Genomic DNA, 13,752 nt, shown 5'->3' with positions numbered 1-13,752 from the left:
GATATTCACCTCAGACTGATGGCTGCCAGTCGGAGAGTGTGTGTGTTGGGGGAGGAGGGATGTTTCACTGGAGATGGGGGAGTGGAGGTGCAGATCTCAAAACAAATGGCTAGCATGTTGGTAGCAGAGAGGGGAAAACTGCCTACGGCTGCAGCCCCTTCTTGGCACCTCCCGCTTTATTACCCCACCCTCTCTGTATCATCGAGGGAGCTCGGCCTTACCTCGTTCAGCAGGAAGGTTGCACTCGAGTCAGAAAAAGACATAGAAGGCGCCGCGAAGCCCCGAGTCGAGGAGTCACAGGCCCTTGCACAGCCGAGGGAGCACGCGCATCCTGTGAGAGCCGAGTCCCCTCCGCTCAGCCCCTCCTTGGTGACAGCTCTGTCTCTCATCAGTCACTGCTCTGCTCTCCGCTGTCACTGACAGCTCACCCCTCCCAGGGAAGCCTGTACACCCCCCCTGTCTGACTCCTGGCTGCCAGCATCCCTGTGCGCACCACAGACCACCTCACTGGCAACCTCACTGACAAGCCCCCTGTGCACCTCACACCCTCCCACTCCTCACCCACAGCTAACCCTGCCCACACACAGCTCCTACTCCCTTCACAGCCACCCCTTCCCTCCTCACTCACAGCTCACCCCACACTTCTGACAGCTCTTCCTCCCCATAACGCACCGCCTATACATTCTACCTCTCTCACCCACCCTAATCAATATAACAGTTTTTCTCTGACCTCGGGTTCTTGGGATGAGTGCATGGGCCTCCTCTTGCCTTCCCCAGCCCCTCCCCCACTGATGACTGGCCCTGTGTTTTTATAAAAATGCACTTAAAAGAAGAAAAAAAAAGGATTTGCAATGCAATAGGTCTCGCATGTGCGAGAGTTTAAGCTATTGGCATTGTAAATGGCAATGCCTTTCATTCATGTTTTAAAAACTAACACGTACATAAAAGGCATTGTCATTTACAATGCCAACAGCTCAAACTCTCGCAAATGCAAGACCTATTGCATTGCAAATGCTTGTCTCATGTGCTGTGAGATTCAGTCTTGTGCCGTCTCCCCTCTGTCCCTGGTAACTCTTGGGACACTCTTTCTCAGCTGATTGAGGGCAGCCATCAGGTGGCTGCTTTACTGATTCACTGTGGAATAGATACCACAGATTCTGTCGGACGGGCCATGGCCCTTTTATTGGGTCTTCGCCGCCATGCCTGGCTATGTACCTCTGGTTTTTCTGAGTCTGTTCAGTCCGCTTTGGTGGACATGCCTTTCGACGATCAATATCTGTTTGGCTCTCAAGCCAGCTCTGCTTTATTTCATTTCCTGTCTAGTCTGAGTGGAGCGACATCTTAATATCTGCTTACCATACAGTCTTCTTTGTCTACCTCCTGTACTCGTCCGAGCTGGGAATGGTTTCCTGTATTCCCTTCTATGTGGACTGGTATAGGGCTGTGTCAGTTGGCTCTTCTTTTCACTTGTCCCTCCGCGTGCTATCTGACTGGTGCCTGTCCCAAGTGGGTATTTTTATTTCTGAATTCTACCCTGTAGATGATAGGTCGTGGTCCCGGGGTGCCTCTGGGACTCATCTTCATATCTGACATGGTTGATGTCCCCGCAGGTGGTTGCACGGTCTTCTTGCTTTCTACCCAGGTTCTGCTTGGGGTGTTTTCATGGTATTGTGTGGAAGCACTGTTGCTTTGTTCCCTTTCCATCAGCGTATTTCGTCTGGATGCTGTACCAGTATTCCTCGGTATGTTTCTGACGCTGTCATTCCCCTTATAGGGGACTCCATTTGCCGTGCTTGGTGCACTGGTGCAAGTTGGCAGATGGGGCACAGGTGTCCTCCACTCTGTTTAGGCCCTTCGTTCCTGGCAGATGCAAGGGAAGAGGCATGGTTCTTGGCCTACGGTGTACGTTATTTTGTCTCGGTCCACCCTGAGTAGTGTTCCTTCTTTCTCTCTTCAGTTGTTGGCACTCATTGTGCAAATTCTCAAATACAAAGGCAACATGGGCACCTGTCCACTGCTTTTTCTTTCTTAGGCTCCTTGTGGCCATTCTTTGTCCTTGTCTGGCATGAGTGGCCCACTCAGCCACCCTGCCCCACTATGCCTCTGCACAACCTGATTTTCCTCTGCTTCTGCCTTGCGTGAAGCTGTTGTTGCTTTATCTTTTTTTAAGAGCCATTTCCATGACACCCCGAGGCCAGCCCCGATAATCCGTTACTGGCCAGACAGTTCTTCCAAGTGTGCCTTCTCCCCTTTTTGTGAGTATATGGTGTACGTTCCTCTTCCATTCCTCTCGGATGTGGTTCTCTTGCCCGTCCACTGCAGGTTGGTTTGTTGGAGGTTTGTGCTCCCGCAGGATTCTTTCCAGTGACTCTCCTCCACTTCTTGCAAGTGCAGTTGCAGTTCTCCTTGGGGGCTTGTTTCCCCTGTACTAATGCGCTACCAAGTAGATCTTTGGTAGAGTCAAGATCCTCACCCAAGTTGTTTCCTGGCTTGTTGGCCGGGCACAGGTTTCCCCTGCTTCTGGCCTTCCTGCTTCCTAGGCTGTGGGCACTGACTCGCTATCTGTTCCTTCTATTTTTTACACAGGCCCTTTGGTTGGACTTTAATTTCTGCTGTTGTCCTTCCAATACCAATTTATTTTACTCTGTGGCCTGGTTGTCAGCTTTGGCCTCCCAGGTGTTGGCCTCGTCTGTCGTGGTACCCTTTTTTCAGTCCTCCATTGTGGTCTTTCTTTCTCTTATTCTAGCGGGGTTGTTTCTCCCCTGTGTTTTTTTTTTTTCCGATTGTCTCTCGACTGCCTAATCATACCGTTCTGTCGGTAGTGCTGTTTGTCTGCTCCCTTGGTTTTCTGGGGTATGTTCTTCCACCCCACCCTCTCACTTTAGACCGGGCCATATGGCTGGTTTCCAGTTTGCCATTGTCTCTCCTTCGGCCATGGCCGCTTATGTGGTTGTTGTATGTACCTTTCTTGGTCACTTATTTTTGTACAGTGTGAATTCTATGTATGTTTATGTTCAAACATATTATGCCTCTCTATTTCTTTGTGTTTCATAAATTCTTTTCTCGCGATTCTATGCTGCACAGTCCCTGAGGGCTTCTTCTCTCTCAAAGTGTTTCCTCTGCCGAACATGGTCTATGGCCATGATTGTTGCTATTGCCCGTAATCCTTTATCAGCTTTTGGTGGAGTCCTCCGCCTTGCCTAATACTATGAATGGGAGTTTGGCCCGATAGTTTTAGCTGTGGTCCTTAAGCCTCCACCTCGTTTCTTGGACCGGTGGCCCTTCCAGGGGGGCATTGTATTGCTTTGTTTATATGGGGTTTTCTTCCCATTTGTCTTTTCTTCTGCCATGCTTTTTATCTCACGTCTTGCACGGTTGCAGATTCGGTTCCGTACGGGGTCTCCCCAACTTTTCTAGTGGGATGCTTTCTTCCACCTCTCCCTTCCTGGCAGGCGGTCTCTTTCTTTTCTTATGCAGACCGAATAGCCTAGTCGGTAAATTTCTTGTAATCTGTTAGCAGGCCCTCCTCCGGGATGGTTTGGCTTGAGTTTCTATTCTAAGGTAAGGAATCTGCGGCCAAACATCTCTATCAGATAAATACGTTACTTACCTTCAGTAACGCCTTATCGGGTAGCAGAGGTGCAACTTGAGCCAAAGTTCGGGGAGGGGGCTATGAAAAGATTTCGGGGGGGTGGGGACGCGGGGGTGCTAATTCTTCCAGCAATCGTCAGAGTGGAGATGCAGGGGTTCTAGAAGGGGTGAAAAAACAACAAAGCCTCTACTCATTACCAAAGCAAATGGTCTTTTAAAGACCTGTGAGGTACTCTGGTGCGGCTGTGTGTGTGTGCCCAGGAAACTGTCTCAGCCCGGGCTGACACACACGACGGGGGGGGGGGAGCCCTTTGAGCCCCATGGGCGTTGCGCGCCTGTCTGGTAGAGACTAGATTTAGCCGCAGATTCCTGACTGACCCACCCAACCTCCTCGCTCTGCAAATTGATTCTCACTTTTCTTCCACTTTCTTTCCATGCACCTTTGTGCTTTTGATTGGTTAAAAAAAAAGAAAGCTGTATATCACACTATGTATATAGATCTTAGAGGCTCGAACTAACCAATGATACTTAATATACACTTTTTCAAAATGAGGATTGCTTTTGGGCATACTGTTTCCATGGCGGTTTTTATATGTGGCTCTGCGTTTTAGAACGGAAAGTATTTGTGAAAGAAACTGACGTCAGCGTGTCAGGGGAGGGCATTTGGACTCTGACCACACCATATCCGGTGGACAACGTCATGTGGAGTAATTTGGCGCACTCTACCGACGTGCAGAGGTACTGTGTAGAAATATTTCCGGATCCTGCCTGGTGCCTTGGTATATTTCTACGGAAAGGAATCTTTGGCTAGATCTAGTCTCTACCAGATAAGGCTCTACCGAAGGTAAGTAACTTATTCTTTATGCACCCTGTACCTTTCTTCAGTATACTTTTAAACTGTTCTGCAGAATGCTAATTTTCATAGAATTCTAGTAAATAGTGAACAACCCATTCAGACTGTTTCATTGCTTCTTCTTAACCCAGATTGACGCCGCCTGCTACACTTTGCTGGAGGTAAACAAGGGATGACGCCATGGGGCATGTTTAGGGTTATTTAAAGTATTAGGGACACTGCATCTAAGTGAGCATAGACGCATTTTAAATGGGGCGCAGGGCCTTTGTAGTATTGTACCCTAGAGGTTTTTAATTAAGCTTTAAGGGTGACCCCTGTGCCCCCACAGCCGGTCGCTCCCCCTCACTGCTCTGCCTACCTGTCGCTGCCTGGCACCTGCCCACCCTGTTACCTCCGCCTGACGCCACTCACCTGGTTCACGCCGCTGCCGCCTCCTGCCTCCTGCCTGTCGCTTCCTGCCGCTGCTGCCCCTTCTCGCCCGCTGACCTCCGACGCTGCCCCGGTGACTTCCGCTCCGTTTTTTCCCGCCGTTTTCGCCACCGCTGACCCGCTCTCCTCCTTCCTGCTCCCGCCTGCAGTCCCCGCCTCCCCACACTGCCCATTGGACAACCCGCTCCCGCCTCCCAGCTGCCCTCCCTCCCGGCTCCTTATTTAAAGGGACAGTAGCGGGCTGGTCAGTGTGACCCCTGTGCCCCCACAGCCGGTCGCTCCCCCTCACTGCTCTGCCTACCTGTCGCTGCCTGGCACCTGCCCACCCTGTTACCTCCGCCTGACGCCACTCACCTGGTTCACGCCGCTGCCGCCTCCTGCCTCCTGCCTGTCGCTTCCTGCCGCTACTGCCCCTTCTCGCCCGCTGACCTCCGACGCTGCCCCGGTGACTTCCGCTCCGTTTTTTCCCGCCGTTTTCGCCACCGCTGACCCGCTCTCCTCCTTCCTGCTCCCGCCTGCAGTCCCCGCCTCCCCACACTGCCCATTGGACAACCCGCTCCCGCCTCCCAGCTGCCCTCCCTCCCGGCTCCTTATTTAAAGGGACAGTAGCGGGCTGGTCAGTGTGACCCCTGTGCCCCCACAGCCGGTCGCTCCCCCTCACTGCTCTGCCTACCTGTCGCTGCCTGGCACCTGCCCACCCTGTTACCTCCGCCTGACGCCACTCACCTGGTTCACGCCGCTGCCGCCTCCTGCCTCCTGCCTCCTGCCTGTCGCTTCCTGCCGCTGCTGCCCCTTCTCGCCCGCTGACCTCCGACGCTGCCCCGGTGACGTCCGCTCCGTTTTTTCCCGCCGTTTTCGCCACCGCTGACCCGCTCTCCTCCTTCCTGCTCCCGCCTGCAGTCCCCGCCTCCCCCCACTGCCCATTGGACAACCCGCTCCCGCCTCCCAGCTGCCCTCCCTCCCGGCTCCTTATTTAAAGGGACAGTAGCGGGCTGGTCAGTGTGACCCCTGTGCCCCCACAGCCGGTCGCTCCCCCTCACTGCTCTGCCTACCTGTCGCTGCCTGGCACCTGCCCACCCTGTTACCTCCGCCTGACGCCACTCACCTGGTTCACGCCGCTGCCGCCTCCTGCCTCCTGCCTGTCGCTTCCTGCCGCTGCTGCCCCTTCTCGCCCGCTGACCTCCGACGCTGCCCCGGTGACTTCCGCTCCGTTTTTTTCCGCCGTTTTCGCCACCGCTGACCCGCTCTCCTCCTTCCTGCTCCCGCCTGCAGTCCACGCCTCCCCACACTGCCCATTGGACAACCCGCTCCCGCCTCCCAGCTGCCCTCCCTCCCGGCTCCTTATTTATGACGCCCCCTGAGCGACCGCGCAGCGGACGCGCGCAGCGGGGGCGCCTTATGTGCGCCGAAGGTGCGCCAAAGGTAAGCCCGTCTGCGCCCGTCCGTGCCTGGACCGCGCCCAGCGCCAGACCCCCTGGCCCCCGCGCCCGCCTGCCCCCCCGCAGGACCTACGACTTCACTACGCTCATCGCACTCAAAACCGCCCGAGCCCCCGGGTGCTACCGAGCGTCCCCGCGACACACCCATGGACCCTTCGCCTGCCGATCCTGCAACTTCTCCTGCCTCCAAACAAGCACCACGCCCACCAAGACGGACAACAGCAACCACCTCAAGTGCATCCTGATCAACACACGCTCCGTCCACAGACACGCCGTGGAACTCTGGAACCTCCTCGACACCGCATCTCCAGATGTCGCCTTCCTCACGGAAACCTGGATGAACACCTCCTCAGCCCCCGACATCGCCATAGCCATCCCGGACGGCTACAAGATCATCAGGAGGGATCGCGTCAACCAGACCGGAGGAGGGATCGCCATCGTACACAAAGACACCATTCGTATCTCGACTGACTCCACCGACGCATTCAACACCGCCGAATACCTGCACTTCCAGATCCACACCGACCCCAAGACTACCCTCAGAGGCACCCTCATCTACAGACCCCCGGGACCACGCGCACAGTTCTGCGAAGACATCACGGACTTCATCAGCCCTCACGCCCTCCCCTCCACCGACTACATCCTCCTCGGGGACCTCAACTTCCACCTGGAGAACAACAACGACCGCAACACGACCACCCTGCTGGACAACCTCGCCAACCTCGGACTCCAGCAACTGGTCAACACCCCCACCCACCACGCCGGCCACACGCTCGACCCCCTCTTCTCATCCAGCAAGCACGTCACCTTCAGCCACTGCACCGGACTCCACTGGACTGACCACAGCTGCGTCCACTTCAGCTTCAAGGAGAACAAGGTCCACCACCACCCGAAGCAGGTTCCCCACAGAAACTGGAGCAAGATCACCGTCGACCAGCTCACCACCTCCCTCAGCCAGAACCCACCGGTCAGGACAACGGACCCTAACACAGCAGCCCTCGACCTCATGCAATGGCTGACCTCCTGTGCCAACGACCTCGCCCCACTGAAGAACCCACTCACCAGGCCCAGAAGCAAGAAGGCCCCCTGGTTCACCGACGAACTCAAGGACTCCAAGAAGGCCTGCCGCACCCTCGAGAAGGCCTGGCGCCTCGACAAGACCACCGACAACATGACCGCCCTCAAACTCGCCACCCGCAGACATCATCAGCTCATCCGCACCACCAAGAAGAAATCTTTGAAGGAACGACTGGACAAGAACGCCCATGACAGCAAGGAGCTCTTCAACATCGTCAAGGAGTTCTCCAACCCCAGCGCCGGCAACAACGACATCACTCCCTCGCAGGACCTCTGCGACTCCCTCGCCTCGTACTTCCACCGCAAGATCGCCGACATCCACAACAGTTTCGGCGCTCCACCCTCGCACCCATCGACTGAACCTACACACCCCGCCGCTATCCTCCAGTCATGGACCAAAGTGACCCCCGAAGACACGACACGCATGATGAACACCATCCACTCCGGATCTCCGACCGACCCATGCCCCACCATGTCTTCAACAAGGCCGCCTCTACCATCGCACCTCACCTCCGAGACATCCTCAACGCCTCTTTCGACACAGCCACCTTCCCGGAGAGCTGGAAGCACGCCGAGCTCAGCGCACTACTGAAAAAACCAACAGCGGACCCGACCGACCTCAAGAACTTCCGCCCAATCTCGCTCCTTCCATTCCCTGCCAAAGTCATCGAGAAGGTCGTCAACAAGCAGCTGGCCGCCTTCCTCGAGACGAACGGATCCCTCGACCCATCGCAATCCGGATTCAGAGCCAACCACAGTACCGAGACCGCCCTCATCGCAGCCACCGACGACATCCGAGCCCTGCTCGACAAAGGTGAAACATCGGCACTCATCCTCCTTGACCTCTCCGCAGCATTTGACACTGTCTGCCACCGCACCCTGGTCCAACGCCTCAATGACACCGGCATCCAGGGAACTGCTCTGGAATGGATCATCTCATTCCTCTCCGGCAGAACACAGAGAGTACGCCTCCCTCCGTTCCGCTCTGAGGCCACCGAAGTCATCTGCGGCGTCCCGCAAGGATCGTCGCTCAGCCCCACTCTCTTCAACATCTACATGAAACCCCTCGCTGCCATCGCACGCCAACACAACCTCAACATCATTTCCTACGCCGATGACACCCAGCTGATTCTCTCCCTCACCAGAGACACCGCCAAAGCCGACCTACACGAAGGGATGAAAGATGTCGCCGAATGGATGAACATCAGCCGACTGAAGTTGAACACGGACAAGACAGAAGTCCTCATCCTGGGACCGTCGCCCTCCGCATGGGACGACTCCTGGTGGCCCCCGGCCCTGGGCACCGCACCCAAGCCAACAGACCACGCACGCAACCTGGGCGTCATCCTGGACTCCTCCCTATCGATGACCAGACAAGTCAACGCTGTCTCCTCATCTTGCTTCCACAACCTCCGCATGCTCCGCAAGATCTTCAGATGGATCCCGACCGAGACCAGGAAGACTGTCACCCAGGCCCTCGTCACCAGCAGACTAGACTACGGAAACACCCTCTACGCCGGCACAACAGCCAAGCTTCTGAAAAGACTTCAGCGTATCCAGAACGCCTCCGCCCGTCTCATCCTGGACGTCCCCCGACGCAGCCACATCTCGAGCCACCTGAGAGACCTGCACTGGCTCCCTGTCAACAAGAGGATCTCGTTCAGACTCCTCACCCACGCACACAAATCCCTCCACGACCTGGGCCCAAGGTACCTCAACGACCGCCTGACTTTCTACACGCCCACCCGACAGCTACGATCCGCAAACCTCGCCCTCGCCGTCGTCCCTCGCATCCAGAGAGCCACCGCCGGAGGAAGATCCTTCTCCTACCTAGCGGCCAAGACATGGAACTCCCTGCCCGTCCACCTGCGGCTGACCCAGGACCACTTCGCCTTCAGGAAACAGCTCAAGACCTGGCTGTTCGAGCAGTAGCAGACCCCCTCCCCCAAGCGCCTTGAGACCCTTCCGGGTGAGTAGTGCGCGATATAAATTCCATGATTGATTGATTGAAGGCATATGATCCACTGGCTACTGTGAATAATGTTGGCATTAAAGTTTTTAAAAGGCGCAAAATACAATGTAAATGTATTTAAAGTGTACAAAGGCGGGCCTGGTTGTGGTGCAGAGGTTGTAGGTTTAAGATTATACATTTTGGTTGTGGCGCAGGGGGTGTAGGTTTACCACAGGTCCTTTAAATAAAATACAGGGTGTACAAATTCAAAATAAATAATACAGCTTGGTACTCACCACTCATGTGTATCCTGAATGTGAACTGGCGCAGTGGAGTCCGAGCTGGTATGGGGCTAGATGTCCTTGTTTTAAAAATTGTAAAGCCCCAGAGCCTGTTGCAGGGGCTGGTCCGTGTGGCCCTGGCATCCGTTTGCCACTCTTTTTAATCCTAAATGCCCCCGAGCCCGCTTGATGGTGGCGCTGCTCTGGGGCTTGCTGTTGCCGGTTCGTGGGGGCCTGAGAGGCCTCGCGGCCGTTTGCCGCTCTTTTCTATTTTTTTTTTTTTTTTTTTTAAAAATGCCCCCGAGCCCGCTTGAGCGTGGCGCTGCTCGGGGTATTGCTGTTGCAGGGTCCTGGGTGGCCTCGCTGCATGGCTGCCGCTTTTTCCAAAAATCCCCCCGAGCCCGCTTCAGCGTGGCGCTGCTCGGGGGTTGCTGGAGGGTCCTAGGGTCCGTGGTGGGCCTCGCGGCCGATTGCCGCTTTTTTTAAAAAATGCCCCCGAGCCCGCTTCAGCGCGGCGCTGCTCGGGGGTTGCTGGAGGGTCCTAGGGTCCGTGGTGGGCCTCGCGGCCGATTGCCGCTCTTTTTTTAAATCCAAAATGCCCCCGAGCCCGCTTGAGCGTGGCGCTGCTCGGGGGTCTTGTGCCTGGTTCCGGGGTCGCTTGCTGTATTGCAGCCGATTGCCGCTCTTTTTTAAAAAAAAAAAATGCCCCCGAGCCCGCTTGAGCGTGGCGCTGCTCGGGGGTTTGCTGGAGGCTCCGGGGGTCGCGCTGGTCCTGGGGGCTCCTGATACTCCACGTGGCTGCAGGCGTCCTTCCTGCTTCTCCTCCGGGGCTGCTGTGCAAGGCCCCGCCCCGTCAGTGACTGTATGGTGACATCACTGACGGGGCGGGGTCTTACACAGCAGCCCCCGGAGGCGAAGCACCCAGCATGAAGAGAGAGCGCGTGTGTGTGTGTGTGTGTGTGTGCGTGTGCGTGTGCGTGTGTTAGCCTAGGTTGGCGGAGCGCTTCACAACAGGAGCAGTAATGATGCATAAGGAGCAAAAATACAAGTGAGCATGTTACAAAATCAAACGGTGCGTTACACGCGACAATAGTGACAACTGTGCAAGTTTCAAGGGCAGACAAAATACAAGATGTAGCAAATGTGTGTGTGTGTGTGTGTGTGTGTGTGTGTGCGTGCGTGTGTGTGTGTGTGTGTGTGTTAGCCTAGGTTGCCAGAGCGCTTCACAGTAGGAGCAGTAATGATGCATGAGGAGCAAAAATACAAGTGAGCATGTTACAAAATCAAACGGGACGTTACATGCGACAATTGTGCAAACAAAATACAAGATGTAGCAAACGTGTGTGTGCAATTCAGCATGTTGTAAACGTCACGTTACACGAGACAATAGTGACAATTGTGCAAGTATCCAGGGCATACAAGAGACAGCAAACGATACGTTACAAAAGCATACAAAGTACCCGTAGATGTAAAAATTGCAATAAATGGCACACTCAAAACACTAAAACAAACGTTACGTTAAAGGTGACAGTGGTGGCCGATGTATGCTAAGTTTAGACCCAATGCCTGCGTTATTAAAGCACAGTCTTCTTCGCTACACAGACAACCATTTTCTTTTTGAATATATGTTTTAGAACACCACAGGTAGCATTTTTATGGTTTTTATAATTGTGGGGTGTGGCATCCTCCTAACAGCTTTTTTTTTTTTTTTTTTTTAAATGCGTACATTAATTGTTTGAAATTGTAATACCGTGTTTAAGAAAAGCCGTGTTTTAAAACAGTTGCTTTTTATTTAATCCAGATGCAAGACCCTGCAAAAACAGACGTTATATACGTGCCCCAGACGCAGGACACCCCTAACATAACTATCAACGCCGGAGAATTGCCCGACCCGCAGACAGGTACATATATTTAGAGTGGTGTAGTTCAACGTAGTTTTGTACACACAAGTCTCTCAGAAGTTCTGTTTTTTGTTCTAATGGGGTTCTCATGTATGTATGATTTTACAGCTTGTGATCCCGACCTACAACAAGTTCTTGAAGATCTTATGGTGTACTTCGAGGCTCAAGGAGCTATGAGCAATGTTCAAAACACTACCGTTCCTACATGTAAATAAACATTTTTTTTAAAAAAGACAGCCGTTATTTAAACTGTCTAAGACGCTGGGAGCTGGGGCGGCAAAAGGTCTGACCAGGGGGTGTATAGGGTACCTCCGCAGAAAGATGTCTAAAGTCTGGTATTATTTTTCTTTACAGGGGCCCCAGTGTTATGCACGGACGGCGTCGAGGTACAAGAGACGGCGCAATGTTCGAAAGAAAGACCTTTGAAGAGGAAGGCTTTAACATGTAAAGGGGGACCGTCGCCAAAGAAAGGAGCGGTAAAAAGACCTCAAGCAGGTGTGTTTTGCATAAAAGGGTGTGAGAAGTACTAGCGGTGTTACATACTCTCAGCCAGAGGGTCTAGCGACTTGTAGCAACGCCTGTATAAATAAAAGATGGATGTGTAGAAAATTAGGATGGGGGTGCTTGTACATGGGGCTTTAGGTTTTCTCTAATATATGTTTTTTCTCTTTATATTCTAGAAGCGGCTCAGAAACCTGCTGAAGCGAGGTCGACCCAGCCATTAAGGGATATGACAGCAGCCGGTCAGAACATCAGATCCGCCGCAAAAGGCGTGAGTAGGCGTGTACGCCAGGAGAAACTCTCTACATACTACACCCCTTCCAACACGAACAATCCTATAGAAAAATCTCTTATGCCTAAGGGTGGGGTCAGAACTGTAGGTGTATTTACAAATCCTGATAACATAGGGCAGGGTTTGTGTAGAACAGGTACAGCTGGTCCGAGCCCTCTCAGGGTATCAGAAGTGAAAGGGGTCTCAAGCGTGGCAGCCCTTAAGAAGAAACATCGGGACTCAGAGAACCGTCCCTACCCTTTAAAACGTGCGAAGGCCCCCCTTGTATTCACAGAGCCCCAAACCGAACCCTTAAACCTCAAGAAGAAGAAGGAGCAGGAACCCCCAGAGGTCCAGGCAGGGCCCTCAAGCCCTGAGAAGAACCCTAGGAGTCCTGACCAACAATCAAAACCCTTAGACCTATCCGTAAAAAGAGTTGCTAAACCCCTCAATGATGTCTATACCCCCCTGATCTCCAAGGAGGTGGTAGTTGTACCGCCTGTTGTAGAAGTCGTACCGCCTGTTGTAGAAGAGTTGGCGCCGCCGCAGACCCCTAAAACAACGTGCCTTTCAAGAAAACATCTTAAGCTGAAGCCTGGGGTCCCGAAGCTACAGATAGCGCCGTCCATGAACACCCCTATTACACCACAGGATCCAGTCTGTGTCCTGAAACCCCAGAATGATGCAAATAAACTAACTGTTCGTGTAGAGGTGCACGCCCCGGCTCAGACCCCTAAGCCGTTTGTAAGTGTTCAGGCCCAGCCACGGGTCTCAACAGTGGATAATCCGCATCCCCTAGAAGGTCCTTCTAGCACGGATACCTACGCACTCACTGTGAGAAGTTGGCCTGATATGTAGTGCTCACTATTCTAGTGATCACTGTGTATCATTCCAAACGACCCTTATTGATGATTGGTTGTAAGTCAACCTTTTAGACCAGCTATCCTAGTAGCGTGGATACGAGCAGTCTTAGGCTAAACTCTAGAGGGCGTGTTAAGCCAGCTGTTTACCATCACATATACCCCTTGAACACCAAGTGAAAGGACACCACACAAGTTGTTATGAAAATAAAAGGATATTTATTTATGACAAGACTACCCTGGCTCTTTATGAGTCAGGGAGCTAAGCACACTACAAAATTCTTAGGAAAATACTTCAGTTGCACAATTTACACAAATGCCCGAGGGGCACGAGAAACCATCTACACTAACAGTGAAATGCGAATGGTTAGAGTCTGGAGATACTGATTCCGGAGTGATCCGATCAGTGGGACTAAACGAAAAAGGAACTGGACACTTGTAGAGCGAACCTGCGATGGAGCACCGAGATGCTCGAGTTACCTAGCCCGGAGGCTGCGGCGGCGTGAAGTTCGTCAAGATGTCGGGAGTCCTCGTGTAGTCTCAGGAGCCTGAAAGAAGAAGTTGCTGGCAGGCGACCAGTGACGATGTTCAGAGCGAT

General features: G+C 53.5%; 1 protein-coding gene across 1 annotated transcript in view; it reads left to right on the top strand.

Annotated features, from left to right (window-relative positions):
* CTTNBP2NL (CTTNBP2 N-terminal like) overlaps positions 1-13,752 on the top strand; it is a 359,907-nt gene that overhangs the window by 269,880 nt on the left and 76,275 nt on the right.

This window comes from Triturus cristatus, chromosome 1_1 (genome assembly GCF_964204655.1).
Source record: "Triturus cristatus chromosome 1_1, aTriCri1.1, whole genome shotgun sequence".
Lineage (NCBI taxonomy): Eukaryota > Metazoa > Chordata > Amphibia > Caudata > Salamandridae > Triturus > Triturus cristatus.
The sequence above is the reverse complement of the archived record's forward strand: the minus strand, read 5'-3'. Positions and strand labels throughout refer to the sequence as shown.